Consider the following 21,850-nt stretch of genomic DNA (forward strand, 5'->3'; position numbering starts at 1 on the left):
TATATTGGATTTCATGAGAGAAAAACATTAAGAAAAAGACTGCAAAATATCTTGAAAAACTTTATTTTCTCCTAGGGAAAAGTTAGAAATTTACATGAAGGCAATATTCATTTGCAGAACTTCCTCAACACAAATTTGCAACAGAAAGTATTGTAAATATTGTCATAAAAAGTGAAACACCAAGAAAATATTTGCTGGTATTTTTTCTACAATTGTTAAGAAATAATAGGACGACAACAATAAAACAACAACAACCACACTGCCCCCCAAAAAACAACCCCTCCCCCCCAGAAAAACCACCATCCCCAACCCCTCCACTTAAAATGCAAGCCGCTACTTGGAGCAAAAAGCAAAGCCTTAGCACTGAAAAGTGTGAATGTATGAGCTTGCTTGGAGCAAAAGGTGTGTGGAGCTTCTGCCTCTGGAGGTGCTGAGGGACAGGCAAGAGGATGGTGTTCCCCCATGGTCTTGGCACAGCTAAGGACTGGCTGCCCAGCAGCCTGTAGGTGTGTTTGGGCTCCCCCCAGCACCATGTGGTGGCTCCTAGGGTGTACTGGCTAAAAGCAGGTGAAGCAAATTGGGAACATGTCTCTGGGTGTTTGGCAGGGCAGGTCAGAACCAGGTCAGACCAAAAAGTATTTTCTAGGCTGATAGCAATGCCACACAGGCACACGTGTTGTTCTGGCTGTTAAGAATCTAGTGGGGAATAAAAGTGATCCTGCAATACAGAGATGTCATTGCTCCAAAGCCACAGAGCCCCTTATTAAACAGAGCATATTAGGTTAGCTCAGCTTTACCATTTCCTTTCAGTTCTCTTCAGGGATGTTATTTGTGCAGCAGTACAAGCAACGTGTATATTTTCATTCCAAGGTTTCACACCCACATTGGCTTAAGTCAAATAAGTACAACCACCTGGGCCAATTGATGACTTGAATTTTCATATGTAAATAGACAGCATCTCATCGCACTATGGAGAGATGTACACAGAAGTAAAATTGTGACATCTGCTCTGATTACAAATTTAGTTTTAGGAGAAGGTTCAAAGAAAAACCTTGTGGAGTATGACACAGTTTATATATTAAATATATATTAAACAGTAAAGGAAGTGTATTATTTGTTTTGTGCTTCTTTCAGTTCCTCTTGAAAGCAGGGGTCAAGGTGTTCATTAGCTGAGAGCTTGCATTTACTTGACATTGGGTTCATGATAAAAATACAGCTAGATGTGGATTACCAAAGGAGCACTTAACCCAAAAATGATACACAGAAACTGAAAATCCCAGGAAGCAATGTACATAATAGTGCATTTCTCATAATTGGGAGGCATCAATGGAAAATGTGTGGTGAACAGAGGAGGATGTTATATCCATTGTATTTTCACCTAAATCCTTCTCTCTGAATATTTTATGTTAATTTAAAGATGACGTCTGAATTATAGTAGACCTGAAAGGACTAGGGAACATTTTTCAGAATCAAGCATGAAGGAGAGATAAAAATCTAACTCCAGCATTTTCAAGTTAATAGGTTTTATTTAAGAGAATATGGATGTACAAAAACATAAAAAGATATGCATTTGGTTTTCAGTAGCCAAATGTCAGCAAATTACTAAGAAGGGCATGGTACAACAGAGTCCTGCAGGTGTTACACAGTGAGTAAGGTTATACCTTGTAGGGGTTTGTAATATGTCATGGCATTATGAAACACATCCTAGGTTGTATTATCCTGTTCCGATCTTTTCCTTGTCCTTATAATCCTTCACATTTCTGTGATGTATGTCCAGAGCACAAGCCTAAGTCCAAGATCAGTTGGGAAAGCATGCAGGTACCTCCATTATTGGGCCTTCCTTACAAGACCTGAGGAAAAAGCTCTTTTAAAAAAATCCATGACTGTCAATACTTAAAATATAGCTGCAGATAAGTATTTCCCACACACAGAGACACTATTGCATGCCTCACCCTTTTCTAAGCCATGTACTACCAGGCAGCAAAAACTTTGATTTCTTTACCCAGGATTTATCTATTTTCACACCTCAAGAGTCTGTGTAGATACACAGTGAGAAGCAATGGCACAACTGCTTGTAAATTTATCACAGGACATGATACTGCAATTTCAGCACATTTCCAAGCAGTAATAGTAGGTTTTTAACCAACGTCCTCTATTTGATCTGGTTGCCTGAGGACTCACTTTTCTTTCTGTAAGATACCACCATGGAAAGGACAAGGTCTGCCCCTTCAGCTAGAAAAGAATAGGAATAGCTTCAGTTTTCTAGTGAGCGTTACTAGGCCTATTTTTATTTTCCAAAATGTTAATAAGTCTTTGTTGGGTTTTTTCGAGGGTTTTGGCTTGTATTTTTCTTTTATTTTGCTTTAATGTTGGGATGTTTTGGGGGGTGGAGAAGAAAAAGTAAGCATGTATTAGCAGAAATTTGGCTATGTGGTAATTTCATGTTATAGTTTATATACTGCAATTTGTATGCATGTTACACTGTGTAAATAAAACCAGTGAGAAAACAGTTGATTAAACAAAATAAAGAAAATAACAAATATATTTAAAACAGCCAGGAGAGATCTTTAGAAAATATATTCCCAGGTAGTGGGCAGCAACTACATGCACATTCCTCTATGGGAACTGAGCCCAGAAGATGTCCTTTGGTTTTGCCCTTGAAAGTAGTGAGTCAAGGGAAGGAAATTTCAATTAACTAGAAAGCAGGAAGACAAGTTTTTAGAAAATTCTTCTGAGAGTTATGAAAATAGATTCTTATTTTTGTCTTCTTTCTTACTACACACCGGCTGCATTGATATGGACATATAATAAAATTGACCAGAAACACAAATCTCTACTAAAACAACCCAGAAATCCAGAGCAAATCAAAATAACAGCTTTTGTCAAAACCAAAGAGGTTAGGGGAAGGATTTGAAGGAACTAAACCGGTTTGGTTTTGCTTTCTCAATAAAAAAAAAATAATGATCCTTTCGTATTTTCACCTGTGCATAACATTTTTAGATTGTGAAAATGCATCCGCAAAGTAGTGCAATAACCCCAAAACTTCACAGAGCAGGTTTCATACAAAAGGCCTTCTTTGAATTCAAATTGATGGGCTTTTTCCCCCCCTTCACTTTAAAGCAAAAAAAAACTCCAACCAAAGAAAAAGAAGATGCAAGACAATTATTTTCCCCTCCAAATTTTTGATTCAGCTATCAATTCCAATGCCTCTCCTCCTCCAATTTACCTGCTCATCTCCACTTTTGACCTTTCATTTTTTAGAAAAGGGGTAAATAAGAAGAGAAATTGAAAATTAATGCAAAATAAGGTTGCCTATTTTACTAATGCAAATATTCACATTCAAAATCCTAGAATTGACCAGCATATCAATTTGTTCCTGACACTGAGGTTAGTATCTGAAACAATGGTACCTCCCCCACTTGCTTGAGATTCAAAGCAGCATGTGTCATACCTCTGTGCACGTCCTTCTCCTGCTCAGGCTGAAAAGGATGAGCAAGAGCAGTCATATGAGTCAGTGTCTTCCCTGAAGAGCCTTCAGCCATGGCATTATAAAGGTAGTAGTTTTGTTAATTCAATATCATGAGTATTTGCCTTCAGCCACTAATGATGGGAGAACAAGTAATTCCTTTCATATTTTAGGAAATCCATATTTCACATCGTCAGTGGTTTTGGAGGGAGTTTCACCAATCTGTACCAATTTCCCCCTGGTTTCATATCCTTAACTATGCAGCTGGTTTAGCTCACTCTCATCCCACAGCAGACAGTACTTCAGCTGGCTGCTGTTATTAGCATGGAATAATATTCTGCTATTGTATTTCATGCACAATGGAGTTTGTGTGGCAAAGGCTGGGATACAGCAGTGGGGTGCTTGTAAGAGTACAGCTCGCTGCCCAGGCAAAGCTTCCATTCTGGCAGCAATAACTGGGGTGCCTTCATGGCTTGTGCCATGCAAATCCTTAAAAGTTAAGGTCCTTACACACATCTACAAACTGAGTCGTGTCAGAAATGGACAAAATAAAAGCCTGCTGGTATAAATCAGAATGATCTTATTATTTTCACCAATATAAAGAGAGTTAATATTAGTTTGCAGTAGCTGCAAAGCTGTCTAACATGCAAATGATGACACAGTGCAGCTACTGGGGAGGAAAAATAGATATGTCCCCCCACCTCTTTATGAAGAAACTCCATTCTTTAAAATGCTCAACAGATAGAGATGACTTTTAAGAAGTCAGCACACATCATGTTTAAAGATCTTAGATATTCCAGTGGTAGGTGACAATTTTATTTTAGCTTCAGCTGTCAGTGTTAGTTAATTCTAATGCTAAGAAGGTTGCATCACTTGCATTCCTCGGGTATAAGGAATGAGACGTCTTGCACGGATCTGCGCTAATTTTTGCTAGCTGAGCTCTCCAATAATTCTCAAGCTACACTTTGAATTTTAAAAGCTTTTCTGTACATCTAAGGATTAGGAGTGTGTTCCTCTTTCAAAACAGATTTGATTTATTCCCATGGCTGGTGTAGCTGAAAGAGCGGAACCAGCAACAAATAGCTGTATCCAGCTCAATTTGTTGTATATTAAAAGTTTGTTAGTTATTTTCTCCCTGCAAACTTATTCCAAAGAGTTAAACTAAAGTTTCCAGAAAATAAGTATTTTTACTGCTAGAAAAGCACATAGAAGTTGAAGTTGGATCTGTCTTCCATGAATGTCGTCTCCACGGGCTACAAGAGCTGTTTTTAAGAGATGTCTGGCACTCCTGCAACAGAAACTAATGCTGGGATGACTTCTTGGAGTCACCACCCTCAAATGTTTCCTTTCCATAACCCATTTACTGTGACAAAACAGGCAGCAAAACCTTTCATTTCAACAGCTTCTGGCTTCAGCATTGCTATCTCAGCAGGATGTGAAGACAAGATAAAAAGAGCAGGAGTGACTTTGCCTGTAGATGGGTCAAAGAAATTTTTCATGAAAACAACTTTCATTTCATCCCTAAGATGAAGTTCAATGACTGCAGCACAGTCAGGTCCCTAGCTCTTACGCATGTAAGTAAACAGCTCACATGTTAATATACAGTTGAGAAAATCTGTTTTTTTTTCTATTGTGTGTTGGGTGGTTTTTTTTCATGGGTTATTTTGTGCAGGTTTTTTTTTGTGTTTGGTTTAGTTTGCTTGTTTTCTTTTACTTATTTTATACTTGTTTTTTAGCTGAAAAAGGATTCAGGAGTGTGCCTTCACAGACAAATGACACTGGCTGGGCTTCTGCTCCAAATAATGGAAGTTTTCCCTGGGATTTTCTCCTCATGAGGGGCAGTCAAATAAGATTTAGTATTTAGATTTTATAAGACCTGCCACCTTTTCCTGGCCCATCCAGAAAAATCAGGGTACAGCAACCAGCACTGCACTGAAGTAACATAGAACAACACAGAACTGGCCCAGCCTTTCCCAAAGCAGTATCAAAGAACAATCTAACATAAAAGCCATGTTTCAACAGAGGTAATTTTCTCAAGCTTGAGATTAGATAAGATAATGCCCAGCTCTCCATAGCTGAAGGTGAAAAACTCAGAGACTCAGGGGTAGAGCACTTGCTGAAACGATGGTGCGGCTGTGTGCACTAGAGATGGAGTCCAGCAGAGGAGACAGCCAGCTCTGGCTGGATTACCTGCCTGTGAGCAGTCCTGTTGAAGAGCCTAAGGAGAATGGGGTATTCTATGGGTGGAATAACGGTGGGGCAGAGGGGCAAGCAATTCTAGGGTCACCGTAACATCTGGACAGCAGTTGTTGGGGTTTTTCAGGGCATCTGCAATATAAGGGCCCTGTGCCCAGGACTTCATACGCAAAGCACAGAATGGGCAGACTGCCCACTGTTTTCTGTCTCTTTTTACCCCTTTGTGGATAGCTAACTGCATTGGAAGTGGACACAGATCATTTCCACCAGGCCAACTGTGAGCAACAATGTGCTTTCAGAGAGGGATTTTGGATACATGCTGCAGGGAAGATGACCTTGCTTGCTGTGCTGTCCAATATGTGAGAGCAATTTCTGAAGGGCCCATCTGTAAAAGTGATAGCCTGTGTCAACCTCCTCACTCCTCCATGTCACAGCAGAACCATCATAAGGATGGCAATTAGTTCAGGGCAACATGTATATCCTTTTAGCATGTACATTTTACTTCAGTTGGGAAGAGTATTTGCTTTATATCAAACTGCTTTGTAACAATAATTTGTACAGGACCAACCTACCTGCACTGAAACGGATATGGGAACATGGAGATAAAACTGAAGTTCTCTTCTCAAAGCCACAATATCTGAAGAAATAAAAAAGTATTTTTCTGGATCACTGGATTGAAGGTCTTAGACTGGAGCACTTTTTGTTTGCAAAGACTTCTCAGTCAATCAAAGAGGACCATTTTTGTACCTGTATCCAAGCACAATGACAGAGATGAGGAACTTTGATCTGAATAGATAGACATGTTGCCATATTTCCCTGCATTATTAAATGGCCAAGAAAATTGCTCTTTAGCCATTTCTACATGTAGATAGGAAACACAGTTCTGTCAGTGAACCTATAACCAAAAAAATCATTCTTTGTATTACATGACTATTTTTCAGATACTTCTGCTACAATCCTTTGTCACTTTTGTTTGGACATTCATAGCTAATTCTCAGTTTGAAAACACTAGTAAGCTGCACAGTTACTAATTAATCTATATAAACAAACTCCTGTGTCTTGAATCCCTCAAGAGGAACAGAAGAAAGGAGCTATTTTTGCATCACAGTGGCTCAAGTGTGTTGCTCTATGTGCTGAGCAGTTTCTACTTACCAGAGAGCACTCACACCTTTTCATTTCAACTACAGAAAAGTGCTCCTTCAATTGAGCACACACTCCACAAATTTCCAACGTAAACTTCAGAGAGGATATCTAAGAGTCACGCCCCTAAAATGCATGGTCTTGAATACTTGAAAAAGAGAGGTTTTGATGTGTGTCAAGATATGAACTGTTCAGTCAGGAATTGCCAGTGAGAACTTAGGTCTTACTAGCGCTTCCACATGGAAAAAGAAACACTAAAAGAAAAACAAATGGGCTGGTGTAGGCAGCCTGCGGTGGCTCAAGGGAAAGAGAAATAACTTCATTTGAAGAAAAAGCTTGATATGTCAGGAAGAGAATAAATTTGGACAGTACAGGGACAATAATGCTTCACCGCTATGACTTCCAAAATTTGGAGAGATTACATATGGGAGGCAAGCAGCAGGGGACAGGGCTGGAGAGACACAGCTGGAAGGTGGACCTCTTTGCTGAGGGATACCCTAGAGGGATTGCAGCCCACAAAGAACCCACACCAAGATGAGGAGCAGTGGGTGGCATGGATCAGCAGAGGAAAACCTGCTGTGCACAGCCCAACCTCCTGTGTCGCATGTCACCTCACCCAAAGGGATGGGGAGGGACCAAGTGCAACATGCAGTGAAAATAAGTGGGAAGTGGATATCAGAAAAGGTGGAGGAGAAGTGTTGGACTGAAGCTCAGCATGGGGAAAGGAGAAGAAAGGCATCTCCCTCAGTGTTTGTTTTATCAATCAGCCCCTTATTTTTCCTCTCAATAACCACACCAGTTATTAAAAGGTTATGTTATTTGGAAATTAATTAAATTAAATTAAACTCCCTGAGTCATGAATGTTTTGCTTGTGGCAAGAGGTCTTCATTTATTTACTTGGCATTTTCACACAGCTCTGGGCTGCTTTTTTTATTTTTTATTTTTTTTGCCAATCACCAAAATGTGCAGAGAGGGGATATTTCTTCTTTACGATGGGGATGTTCAACAAGCAACACATGATGCTGGGACTGCAGGGCAATAAAAACAACGGGCCTCCCTCACCATCGCCTCTTCTGAGGACACCACTGCTCTTTTCCTGCCTCAGGGGAGATCTGCTTAGGGCCAAGTGGCAAAAGCAGCTGTGGTCTAGCTTATTTCTGAAAACTGAGTATGAAAGGAAGCTCCTACTCTTGTAGCATTTCATCCAGCCTTGTACCTGGTTGGGAACAAACAGAGACTTACCTGTGCATAAACACCAGCTTAACTGGCTGCACCACCCACACTTTGTGTGTGTGTATTTGGGAAATCCAGCCTTCTGAAGAGGTGTTCATGAACCATGTAATCACGGGAAGAGGTTAGGTGTGTGACAGCAGTGCGACACATTGCAGACGATGAGAAGTAACACCTTTGTAAAGCTGTTAGTGACAAACACCATCCCTGATGGATATGATAAGGCCCAAAGGAACTTCTGACTCCTGAAAAAAAATATACAGCTTTTGGTTCACAGAGAAAACACTATCTTCCTGAATCCATAAATCATCATAGCTCAAGGGAAACTAATGCCTGCATAAGAAAAGGATTACAGAGTGTTCCTTATGGGGTCAGTCCAGAGCATTTCAGTCAGCTCTAGGCAAAGTCCCAGGCCACTGGTTTACAGATTAGAAAATTTAGTGTCATAGGTTGGCTTGTTCAAAAAACTCAAGCAAGAATTTTTTTCCTTTCCCCTGCCCTGCTGTGGGAGAGGGGGAAGGGGCAATTGACTGTACAAAAGAGCTGGCTGGCAAAAACTGCATTCCCGGCTAATGGTCCACCTAAGACTGGAGGGAGGGAGGGAGGAGGAGTTTTTGCTGCCCTCCTCACAAACAGAAGAACAGTTTGGTTTCTCTGCTTGAACGGAGACGGCGAGTCTGTGTGCATTTGGAAAAGCTTTGAGGCGGTTTTTTCTTGCTCTCAACTTTGTCCACTCGCCTCGGCTTGCCTGCACGCTGCTCCTGCCTCCAGCTCGAACCTGCTGCGATTTCATTGGAGAGTTTGTGCTCGTTGGGGGATAAAGAGGAGCCTTGAGCACCGCCAGCCGAGGACGGCGGTGAGTTCCATGGGAAATGGACTGCCCTTCTTTCCCGTTCTTCCCTTCCCCCTCTTGGTGGGAGAAGGCCCCACTCCGGCTTCTCCCGTGATCCGGGGCCTCACGCAGTGATCGCCAGAGCCCAACAGCGCCCCCTGCCGACCGTGATCAGAACCGTGCTAGAGGACAGAGAAGTATTCAGACTGTGTCTTTTTTTTTTTTTTGAAGGGGGCTTTTGGGTACAGGACTACTGTCTAGTTGTTTTTTGTGTTCTGTTACTGTCTTTGCCAACATACATATATATTTTAATAAAGGGTTGTTTCTTCCTTTTTTTCCATACTTCCTCGATTGGAGCCTCTTAATGTTGGATTTACAATTGCTGAGAGAGAGGAGTTTGGTCTATCTCATGACTCATCCTCCTTAGCAACCATTCCAGTCTCTTTAAACTGAGACAATTAGAAAAATAACAGATATATTTCTTAAACTGGTTTTGAAATGTTCAAGGGTTTTGCGCAACAGGAAGACCAGGCCCCAGGAACAAGGTAGTCCCAGCAGCCTGTTCATCAGTACAGAAGATGGCCTCCACTTTCAAAATATTCGAGTCTTTTGGGTGGGACCAGGGTTTGTTGATACAGAAGATTACATAATTGTATGGGGCCTTCATAGTTTGTCCTTAACACCTAAATACTGGCTTAAAAACGAAGATAGATTGTGCTCAATTAACTATTACATGAATTCTTAAAAAAAAAAGAGCAGCTGGAATACACCAATGTCCATAAACAGTTCTCCATTGTCTGAGTTCCATTTCCAAGATTTGCTGATGACACTGAGCTGTTTTGGGTATATTCCAGGGAAAATGGAAAAAAAGGTGGAAAAACAGACAAAACATTGTCAGATTAAATATATGCAGTTTGAACTCTTTCCAAATGGTGCTAGGTACTGATCGGAGTACATCAATTCAAAAGAGACATCAGTGTATTTTAACAGGGAATTTAGTGACAATCTCTGGACAATCTGTCAGTAGCAAAAAAAGTAAACAAAAAATCTAAAAGGAAACAAAATGTTACAGAATAAGATAGAAAAGCTTTCAACTATTATCTAGCTTATCATACAAATTCTGGGTGTTTTGGTGTTTTTTTGAGCAATATAGCTGAGGTAGAATTTGAAGGTACCACAGGATAAGCATGTGAGTCCCACAATTTGTGCTGATTCAGACCACTTTTTTAAAAGGTCTGCCCCAGGAGCTATTAGATGACTTTAAGCATTGACCATATAAAAGAATGGCCTTGTTTGGGGAGGTAGCTGTCAGCACACAACAGAAGATTTTTAAAGAAATCAAATTTTATGAGTAGCTGCAGCAAACTTTACACCCCCACCCAGAAAAGCACAGAGGTGTAGTCCTCTCTATTTCAGAGAAATGTAAAGGATCAATGCTGCCTCAAAAGTTTCTGACACTAGGCTCTGTCAGACTCTGGAAGGTTCAATGGGCCCAGGATGCTGAGAGAAGAGATATGGGAAAGGTACTTTTAGAGAAAAATTTGCTTTGTCATCTCTCACCCACAAAGGTAATGGCCATAGGGCAGGTTCACCCATTTGCTTGGGAAGTTCATAGTTCTTGGGTCATCAGAAATATGACAAAGGCTTACAGGGAGAAACCCTCTTCGGTATGGGTCCTAATTAACATCTGCATGAGTGACCTGGACAAGATGAATAACGTGTTCATGACATTTACAGATGGTGATTAATTAGAAAATGAAGTAAAGAGCTAATAGGCAGCCTAAGACAGTACGAAAACTAAGTAATGGTGTGGTGAGGCATACACACAGTCAACGCACACACATTTATATGTGTATGCACATCATCCAAACATAGTGATAGAAATTATTTGCTGAATGACTGATTTTATTGACATTGGACTCACTCTGTTGAACGGCTGCATGAAAACATTTTTCCATCAAATGCAACCATCCAACATCTTTTACTGCTGTGGGCAACCCTGTCGATCTAGTTGTTCACTTTCACAAAGGTGATTTCAGACCTTTCAGACAAATTTGCTTCTTCCTATCTTCTGTTTTATCTTTTGTATATCTGTGTTGTGAAAGCAGCATGTGAAAGCCTTTCAAGTAAATTCCAAATGAAAAGGGTAAAAGTACAAATGAGCATACTAAAACCTGTTAATTTTTACCGGAGAAAACAAAAATTCAGTTATATATATATAAACATGTCCTGGAGATGACCTTGTGGTGAGAAGAGGAAGTAAAAGGGTGTGATTACTGCAGGTGAACAATACTTGCAGTGACAGTTGGAGCTTGTTCTTTGCCAGACAAACACACCCAGTGCTTTCAAGCCCTTTCCCTCTGACTGGATTCCAGATGGGGCTACCTGCTGGATGTGAGAGAAGGGGAACGGCAGCCAAGGCATGAACACCTTCCCACCTGCTTGAGGCTGGCTGGGAAGCTCTTTTCTTTGCACTCTGTGACCTGTGAAAGAAAAGTTTTTCATCTTTCAATTATGAACACTGGGAGTTGGAGCTGCTCGCAGTCCGCACAAGGTCAAACCACTGAATTATTGCTCTCTTTCCATTGTTTCCTTCCTCTGGAAATACAGCTCTGCCCCTTTTTACATACTGTTTGAAAAAAGCCTTCCCTAACTCGTGGGTCAGCATCCAGGACTCCTTCAACAGGGTTGCGCTTGGTCATGGCACAGGTGTTGTGTTGTGCTGTGTTCTGCTGTGCTGCTGGACAGATGGAGCATCCCTGTCTGGTGCCAGGGAGCCCCCAGGCAGGCATGGGAGAGGGCTGGCAGCACCAGGCTGTCCTGACAGCACACATGAGAGGGTAATCATTGGAATGGACTGCCCAGGGAGGTGGTGGATTCTCCGTCCCTGGGGGTTTTTAAGATTAGACTGGATGCGGCACTTAGTGCCATGGTCTAGCAAGCACAGCAGAAGTGGATCAAGGGTTGGACTTGATGATCTCAGAGGTCCCTTCCAACCCAACTGATTCTATGATTCTATGATTCTATGACTCTATGATTCTGTGATTCTATGACATCTCATCTCCTAATGTGAACAAAGTGCAGTAGCATCCAGAAGGTTTGAGCACCTCAGTAGGAGACCAAAGGAGAAACCATGTGTTGAGTATGTGAGACCTGAGAGACATGGTCACCTAATTAAACACTGCCTGCAAGTCTTGCCCTCCCAGCTATTTAACCGGATGCCCAACCCTGGCCTCTATGCAGCCTCTCTGCTCTCCAGCAATCCCGGGTTTGATTAGCACTGCCAGGTATGCCTGCAGGTACACAAGGATGATGAGGTGTGGCAACAGCGTCACCTGCAAACAGCACGAGAAGTATCATTGATCTAAGCTGTGCATTGTCACTGACTGCACATTTTACACTCTGATACACTGTGCCAGGGAGGCCTCAGTAATATAAAAATGCCTCACAGATATGACTGGGGGCAGATTTTAGCTCTTGAATATGAAAGCTAACTCTGTTTAGGGTTAGAGGTTTTTCCTTTTTCAGATACACCAATCTGCAGAGAAAAGGCTCTCCAGGGGAAACCAACAATACTCACATACACACAAAAATTCAGAATGGGTTGGACAAGATGCTTCCAAAGGCTTATTTTCTTTGAATCTCTTTGCTTATAAACCCAGCCATGTATTCTAAGTTAGCATTGCCCTGTGACAAGTCATGTCCCAGTTTACTTGGGGCAAACTAATCACTCTGTCCTGCTAGGGCTGGGTCAGAAGCTTCTAGTAGCAGTAGAAGCTACTGACCTCCTGCTTCCCCTGTTCCTCATTTGTGGGCTGCTCCTCTAAGTGCCCTCTCTGCAATACATCTCCTGTGTGTCACAGGAAATGTAGGAGCAGATGTAACTCTGCAATAGCTGTATGACAAAGCCAGCTATATTGTACCCAGGGCAGCAGATCAGAAGGACTGTGAATAAAATGATACTGGTTTTGCTGGTGTGGCCTGCCTGTAAGCCCAGAGTCCTACAGCGTGCTGGGTGGTCTACAGCACATCCTTTCCTTCATCACAACTATACTGTGTTATAAAGGCAAAGAAGAGCCTGCAATTTCTCTGGCATCATTGCCACAGAAAAATCTCTTGGCCTAATGAAGGTCATTCAGACTTTTATTAAATGGCATGTAGGGCTTTGCATGAAAGCTGCCAATTTGACTATGAGAAGGAGACTATTTTCAAGGTGTCACAGCTCCAAGGAACAGAAAGACATCAGCATGGCACTCTTGTAACTCCTTAGGTGTTAAATCAAGCTTCTTTCAGAAGGCAACATAAAAGCACAAACCACCCTCCATTAGCAAAAAACTTGGAGAGCATCTGTGTCTCTCTAATAGTTTCTGACTGTGGCAGGCAAACCCCTGAACCTTTGCTTGGGGAATAGGCATAATTGCAGGAGAGCCTTTGTGTGTATATATATCCAAGGCTTGATCTTTCTGGCTGCCAGTGAGAGAACAAACACAAGGTGACTGAATGGACAAAAACTCTGGGGAAACTCCGCCTCAGCCAACAGGAGTCACATCTTTCCATTCCTGCCCAGCTGCCTGCCCCTTACACCCAGCCAGGTGCCCTGCCCAGAAGGCTGTCTGTCCAGGTTTCAGGCATCGCTGCCCACTGGCCTCACTCCTTTACTATGGGTTAGCAAGCACACCTGCAGCAGAGCAGGGCACATCCCTCACCCCTTCCACCAGTATTCACAGCATGGCACCTTATTGCAAGGCTGCGTTCATTGGCATGCTGATGCACTGCTGTGGGAGAAACTGGGCAGCCTGCTGAAAGAGAAAAGAAGATGTTGCATTTGAGTGAATAAATTTAAACCCAAGTGTTCAAGCCCAAGTCCAGTATAGCTCATTTATGATACAACGCCAAGATGTCTCAGAGGGATTCATGCTCCACTGTCCTCTGCCCACAGCCCATGATGCAGTGCAGTCTCTTCCAGTGCAGCCAGAGTTTGACTGTGGCAGTTGCATCATTGCAGAACATCCCTGAGCACAAATGGTTTGGTTTTGTCTTGCCATGTAAATAACAGCTGTCCAGGAACAATATCTCCTATAACCACTGAAAAAGCAGCAGGGATGTTTGTGAATAAAACCCCTGAAAGAGAAGTATTTCATGGCTAATTTGTCTGCTTTGGAATTTATAGGTCTTAACCACTGTTTGAATGCTGTATGGTCCCAAGCGACACGCAGGACCTCGGAATTGTGGTGATTCCCTACCTCTCACAGTTGTGACACGTCACATTTCCATCTTCCTTTCAGCAGGGATGCTTACAATCTATGCGCCTCATTTACATTACTGCTCATCAGGCTATGAGGAATTTAGTTAACTAAATATCAAATCCAGCTCTTCCAATTCTGCCTACCTAAAAGAAGTAAAGCAGAATGAATTGAGGAAAAAGTAATTAGCTTAAGTTGTTCTGATATAAAACTTTGGAGGTTGATCTGAGATCACATATCTGGGTTATTATACTGGTATTTAGAACATTGTGAATATTATATATTGGGTGCCGCAGTAAAACTCTTAATAGGAGAAGCTGTGACTGCTGCTTGCTTTTCCGCTGTGCAGCATCTGATGCCTCCGCAGGGCACCTTGGACATGTTTGGGTAACTTTGAGATCCCAGAGTCCAGTGCAGCAGTTCCTACAAACAAGAGAGAGAACACAAAAGTACACTGTACTTAGTACAGCACATGCCAGACAACAGCTGGCCAGATAAATAATTTTCCAGAAGATCATACGAAATGTTATTCTTTAGGGACTTGATGGAGCTCATGCATATTAATAATGATCCAGAGCCTTGCTCAAGCTTCTAGAGCAGGCCACAGAGTCAGGATCCTGCTCATTTGCCTGACATTGCTGTTGAACTGGTTTTGGGCAAATCAGTCAGCATCCATCTCTGCCACTCCATTGTTCTACAAAACAGATGGTGACCGTGAATTTCTCATGGCATTGCGAAACCAAAGGGATATTTTCAGGTCTTTCTAGGAGCAAAACTTAGATTTTAAAAAAATCAAACATTCTCTTTAAAGACATACTAGTGGAGATTTTGTTCTAAGTAATGCAAAATGTTTGATCAAACATAATATACCTCTGCAAATATTAGTGTAACCCAGCAAAGAGAGCGTGAAGTGAAACTGCTAATTTTTTTGAGATTCTGCCTTCTTGTGGAGCAAGAGACTCCAAAGACTGTTTAATTTCATTTTCCTCATAATTAGAAGTATGCTCAAATAAAGCCCAGGACACATGTATCTTTGTATTTAAAATCTGTACAACTTATATGCAAATGTGACACACACAGACCCATGGTATTACTTGAGATGACAGTCATAGAAAAATGAATGTAACAGGGAGCTCAAGGAAAGTTAAATGAATTTTCATCAACCTCCTGTACTAATGATGTGACATACTGCCAGCAGGGCTTCACCCCGTTGCCCGAGAAAGCCCCATGACCTGTCAGAGCAACAGGGACCCCTGGCACAGCCCTGCCAGGTCTCAGTGCAAGCTCCTTGATCGTGCTTGATGAAGGCAGCTTGCACATGAAGCGTGGGCTTCATCAGATGATCACTGAAACCAAATTTGCTCCTTGGAAAACATGCACACATTCCCACAGTCCCAGAAAACAGTGGGCTGCCAAAACAGATTGCCTCGGCTGACCTGGCCCAGCTTTTTCCTAGCAGAAAATAGATATACTAAAGCTCTGTTATGTCAATTTGCCATCTTCTGCACAGGTTAAGACCTCATGGTCTGTCCCCATCTAAATCACTGAAAGGGGTTATAACATAACTGCCACCCCACAAATGCTCATAGGGTGAGCAGGCAAGATGGTTTTACCCACCAGTATTCCTGCAAAAGGTGACTACAGTGGCTGGCTAAACAGCCCCTGTGCGAGTTCCACAAGAAACCAGTGAATCTGCTCAGTGTTTTAACTCTGATGTCTCAAGGCTTTTGCTTGCTTTCTCAGGCATGAACCCTATAATGCTTACTGTTTTATGAGTCAGGGGGTGAGGTGAATCTGGCTGTAGGGGAATTGATAGGAGAAATAAATGGCTTTCCTTGAAGCATAGCTAAATGTCAGGCTTTTTATGCAAAGGTGCAGCCTGAAGTATGATACCTAAACTGCCCTTAAAGCATGGAGAAATCAGGCAGCAAAAAGCAATAAAATGATTATATGGTTGGTCAGATGGCCTTAAAAAAAAAAAAAGGAAAAAAGCTTAAAAGCACCTAGGTTTAGTCACAATTTTGCCTCAAAACAATGTGGTTAATACCTTTGCAGACAAGGTATTAACCTGAGCTTTAGGAGGCAGAATCTATTGCAGACTTTCACATGATTGATTTCCTCTCCCTAGAAATAGCATTAGTCCATCCAGGTGCTCCAGTTGAGCTAGGTGCTGTAAAGAGACCTATGAGACCAGTTTCTGATGGGGATCCCAGAGTGCCTGGGAACACAGGCACCAGCTTGTCTTTCTTGGTTCCTCTTCTGCTGCGTGGAGCAGATTTGCAATTAGGCTGGGATCTGCCGTGGTCCTTGCTGTGCCTTGTCACTGGTGGTATCACTAGGTGGCCCTGTTAGGTTGTCTATTTCTTCTGAGCAAGTTTTTAATCTTCAAAAAAATAATGTACTGTTAAGGATTGGGATATTTTTATCTTTTTTTTTTATTTTCTTTTTTTTTAATAAAAGACTCATTTTGAGAGAAATCATGGCTTGAAGCTGGGAGCTTGCTCTGAGGTTTATTTTCTGCATTTAGAGAGAAAACCTTCAAAACCACAACTCTGGGCTCATAAGAATGAATTTTCTTTGAGAAAAGGTTTCTTTGTATGCTGTTTGAGATGACCTTTGCACTAAAGCTTGTAAATGGATATAAATAAAAGAAGATGGGCTTTGAGCAGCTGATACTCCAGTCTGCTTCAATAGAAAGGTAAACCAGAAGTTTTCTACAGTTTGGCTCAGTGTCAGGAAGAAAAGGAACACTTACATGGACCCGTGCATTTATCTGGGCCTGCAGTCCAGAAGGACAACATGCCATCTTTGTAATTCTGTCATATGTTACCTTTCCTCTTCCTTGAAAAGGTTATTTGTGCTTCTCCGGAAGGCCATTGCAACATTCAGCTTTTCATCACAATCATTTCCCATTAAAAAGCCCAAGACTGTTTGTATAGCGAAGCTTGCAACCACCCATATAGCTGCAATTTGAAGGCAGCTTGGGAGTGAAAGAGTTCATAACAAGAAAAAAGTCCCACAATCATATCCCCCAGCGTTGAGGAGCTACACCAGGGCTCTGTGTTTCATTCCGTGTGCAGCTACTTGACTAAGTGTTGTGAATTTTAAGAAGAGCACTGAGCATCAGCATATGTGCTGAACTGCTTTTGGGTCTGCTGGGAGAAGGGAGACATAAAAGGTCAGAAAAGAAGAAACCAGTAGTGCCTGGGAGAAGCAGTGGGACCAGAGGACGTACTGCATGGAAGTGAGCAATGCAAACTCCCAGAAGTTACTGATGAGTTTTTTCCTGCAAGCAGCCACCTCTGCTACCAGAGTGGCTGGTGCTCCATCAATAAAGGAAAACCCAAAGACCAGCTAGGCTCTTCAGCAGTAAGCTGACCTCACCATCTAAACACTTGATAATTGCTGTAATTAAAGATTGTGCATACTCCAGAAGACCAGCTGCCAGAGCACAAGTCAAGGAGATGATAAAAACCAATGAGCAGAGAAGACACATGTCTCCAATTTATTCACAGAAATAAACAGAGCAAATCTTTCTCCCCAGCAAGGTGTCAAGGAGGAGGGGAGTGGACAGAGAGCATATTTGTCCAGCTGGCACAATATAGCCAGAAAAATTATGCAGTTTAAAATGCTCACTGTTTTTACATGGAACAAAAAAGCAAGGAGTGGGTTTTCTCCATTTGTGTCAAGTCAGCAAATCCACCAGTGACCTCTGCTAATGCTAATGGAGGAGAATCTGTCCTGGATACTGCAGAAATGCTGGTGATTGCTCTTTGGATGCTGAAATAGCTTCATCCTCAGTAAGCGAACAAAGCTCAAGTTCTCAAAGCAGAACATTTCAGTTCTGAATATCCTGACTAACAAAAACATAAATGGTCTGGCTCAAGACCCACAACAAACCCCTCCAATTTTGTGAAGCCATTTTACTTCCACAGTGCTGGGAGCTGGCAGGCTGTTAGGAAGGCTCACACCACATATAAGATTAGGCAGCCTCTAGGATCCCTTCCTTTCCTGAGGACACAACTTCCAGTCAAGCAGAGCTTTGAGATGAGCCCATGACCACCTTTCTGGCCATTTGCAGGCCTTCCAGGGGTTATTTTCTTGTTCTAGCCTTCCACTTGCATAAATTAAGTCATCACATAGTGTCAGAGACTGCAAAACAGATGTAAAACCTGCTGCCTAAGCTGTCTGAGAATCCCCTTTGCTTACCTATTGCTCCAAGGAAAGTTTTGCAATTAGAAGTGGCAGGGCAATTTGACACAACAAGAGGCATTTACCACTTAGAAATTCTCATTATTACAGAGGATCAAGTGGTGTGTCCAGTTCCTATTCCAGTGACAGAGTTCCCTCCCAAGCACTACAGGAACTGCAGTGGTCTTTAAAGCCAGCAGGTATGACTAGCTGTAAGCTGAGCTATACAGAAACATGTCATCTTTCAGCCACTCTTCTTAAAATTGAGAATATGTCCCCTGTTAAGCGCCAAGATGCTACATGCAGCAGATATTGAAATTAAAAAATACTTAATGCAAGAAAACCTCCAACATGTTTTCTCTGCCTTCATGCCTTTCTTCAACAGTAGCAGCTCTCATCCCAGGAATAAATTATCCACGTATTTCTAAGCACTGAAGCAAACACAAAGGCTTTTTACATGTCTCTCTCTGCCTTCTTCATGCAACAGTTTTTTTCCAATTACAGCCAGCTTTCATCAGCATCTCTCACTCTTCTTGCTTGCAGGAGATGAGTTGGATACTGACTGCGTGTTTTCACCTTAGTTGTTCTCAAGGCTGTGGGGGAGGAAAGCGAAAGGAAAAGTGAGTGTGAGTAACAAGAACCTGCCTTAGATAAAATATTCAAATCTTACAGTGAATAATACATGGGAATGGAAAACATTTTTCCAGTTACATGCAAGTCCAGTGCACCATAGCAGAGAATCATACCAGCTTGGCTACAGAGGACTGAAGGAGGCAAAAAATTTTGCATTTCTTCTGTTATTAACTAAATACCCCTTCACCGATTCAATAGCAGACACAGACATAAGCTACACACACAGACACACACACACACATTCTTTACACTTCTGCACAGGTGCTGTGTCATATGCAGCAAAACAACAGGTAAACTTCTTTCAGAGGTTTCAGAATGGCCTCAGCTGGAGGCTGGGCTGCTCCGTGCTGCTGATTAGCAGGAACTATCCCCAAAATGATTAATACAGGTTTTCTTTGCAGCTGCCATGTCACCACCATTCTGCGCTCCTGTATGCACCCCCTCTCCACTTTCCTGGTGGCCATAGCAACATCCCCAACGTTGCTCAGAGTGCCAGCTCTTCCCTTTCGAGCAGTCTCTGCTCTAGGAAACAATCCTCTTGAGTAGCAAACCTGTGAGCTCCAGACTTACAGCCATTTTAATCTGTGACCATTTCTCAGCAGGCTTCCGACATTCACCAGGTGCCAGAGGCCCAGCATAACCCCTTGCCTTCCCCTGCCTGGGGCCAACCCTGATTGCTACTGATTAGCTTTGCAGGAGTGTAACACCCTGGCTCACCAGCCTCAAAGCGTGGGTGGCTTTACCTGCTGGCAGCATTTCTTATGCACCCTCTCAGCAGCCTCTTCTGCCTTTCACAGAGGAGATGTCCCTGTCCTTGCTGTGGGGCTCAGCTCTGCCTCCTGCACTGCCCCAGAGTGTTGTGTGTCTCTGCTCTTTGGTCTTCTCTAACCAGAGAGTTGGCTGGACTAAACTGCAGCAAGCCCCTTCGTAAGAGCTGCTGAGTCAACCTGGACACCCACTGTAGCCAGGAAAACAGCATCCCACTCCATTGGATGGGAAAATGCTTGTCTAAGACGTATTGTAACCTGGGCTGCCTGAGCATCCGTTTTATGTTTTATGGGTGCCACACTGCCATGGGAGCTACCTGTCTCCCTGCTCTGACAAGTTGCAGATGTTTCCTTCAGTGTTATTCTAGTTTCAGGCACAAAGTGCACAGAGACCAGAAAATAAAGAGCCCTAAGAGATTTTGTGAACCCCTCATTTGCTGCCTCAGAATACACATGCACCCTTGCTGTCTCAAGACACTGTACATCTAGAAACCAGAAAAAAGAAAGAGTGAAGGAGAGGGAACACAGAGGCCTTCCATTCCCTCTCACAGGCTCCAGGGAACCTCTCAACACTTGTACAAATGGGGGGACATGGGCCTGCACTGCTTGGCACTTAACTCAGGTAATGGCCATGCCAGGCTGAAACTGCTGCTCTGGATTGGCTCTGTTCACGGCATTTCTCTTTCAAATGGCTGTTTGCAGAAGTGTTCCAACAGGCTTAGCTTTTAATGCCCTTATTGCTGTTTAGAAAAACCACAGACTGTCTCTAAGGCTTTCATAAGCATACACACAGCTGGAAGGAAAAATTTTGTTTACTTTTTAAGCCCTTCACTGCTTAAAGATATAATTCCGTTATGCAAGGAGGTTACTTATTGCAGGCCAGCATATTTCCAGACAGAACTAATCATCATTAGCCTTTCAGATAACTAAGAAAACAACTTGCATAAGTATTGATCATAAATCCATGAACTTGCCTGGATTTATTTTAACTTTGCACATTAATATCAGCTGCTATGAGATGCAAATACAATGGATTCACTTTCCAATTGCTTGTTGGAATATTGTACATGCGCTACTTCAGTATCCCAGGCTCAGATATTACATTCCTCCCCTGGTGTCTAACAAACAAGAATTTCAAGAGGGCAGCAAATGAATTTCTAGCCTGAGGGAAAACTTTTGATGAAAAAAGTCACATTGTTAATAATTTTCCTTGAAAATGAGATGAAAGTGGGGATGAAAAAAATAATACCGGGAGTGGTTTTAGCTCCAAGTGCCACTGAGGGCCTAATAAGAGCTGTACCTTGGCATTTTCAAGACCAATCTCTTTTGCACACTGAGGCTCCCACTCAGGTTCACACAAACAAAGTGTTCCTCACTGGGTATAAGGATACTGCTCCCCATGGGCAATGTCAGGCAAGAGAGCTTGTCTGGTAAAAACTAGAACATAATTCAGGATGCATTATGATATCTGACTAAAAATCATTATCTCTATTGGATGTATTCTTTTTCATAGTGAGAAGTTATTTACTCCTGTAAATAGCTAGCACTCTCCACAAGAACTGTGAAAGCCCAATTTATCCCACAGAAATGTCGATGGAAATCATTTAGGTCAGCTTTCAGAATCCCACCTTGTTCTATGAAAACAGCAAGCAAAGTAGTTTTCTTGTTTTACAGGTCAGGTGGATTGGACAGCAAGTTGTTTTTAGCACACAGATCAGCCACAGCTCATGGCTTCATCATCAGAAGAGGGAAAAGATATTTGGTGCATTAAAAAATCACTGCATGCACTACTATGTTGCCTCCTTGAAAGAGAGGGATGGTGACTGCGGAAATTCATCTTTATTGTTCTTGGATTCATTATGAGTAGTAAACTGATGTACAAAAAGAACCCCCAACAACAAACCCCATATAAAATCCAAGCTGGCCCAAAGTGCCAAGAGATTTCAATGGAGCTCCTGGTGAGGCAGGATACAGCTGAGATAACCTGCTTCTCCAGCCTGCCAGTGACCTTGATCCATTTTCAAGGAAGGGGATAAAATGTCACAATGACATATTTTACTTGAGCTAATCAATGATGTGGGCTGCAAAGCAAAAGAAAACAGACCTATGAATTCACAATAACATTCTTCTGAAACTTTTTGGGGTTTTTTAC

General features: G+C 42.3%; 2 long non-coding RNA genes across 3 annotated transcripts; one reads left to right on the forward strand and one right to left on the reverse strand.

The window, feature by feature from the left end:
* Positions 1-338: 338 nt before the first annotated feature.
* Positions 339-9,007, reverse strand: LOC108497353. 2 transcript variants are annotated; one of them, XR_001874768.1, is made up of 4 exons: positions 8,614-9,007; positions 8,045-8,277; positions 6,235-6,299; positions 339-4,937 (listed from the first exon to the last, which is right to left on the reverse strand). It is a non-coding gene; the product is annotated as an uncharacterized LOC108497353 (long non-coding RNA). The 2 variants fall into 2 exon arrangements; XR_001874767.1 differs by having other exon boundaries at positions 6,235-6,409.
* A 2,951-nt stretch (positions 9,008-11,958) lies between these two features.
* LOC108497358 lies at positions 11,959-21,463 on the forward strand. Its single transcript, XR_001874773.1, has 3 exons — positions 11,959-12,151; positions 18,842-18,924; positions 21,373-21,463. It is a non-coding gene; the product is annotated as an uncharacterized LOC108497358 (long non-coding RNA).
* The last annotated feature ends 387 nt before the right edge of the window (positions 21,464-21,850 follow it).

This window comes from Lepidothrix coronata, unplaced genomic scaffold, assembly GCF_001604755.1.
Source record: "Lepidothrix coronata isolate B3197 unplaced genomic scaffold, Lepidothrix_coronata-1.0 Scaffold47, whole genome shotgun sequence".
Lineage (NCBI taxonomy): Eukaryota > Metazoa > Chordata > Aves > Passeriformes > Pipridae > Lepidothrix > Lepidothrix coronata.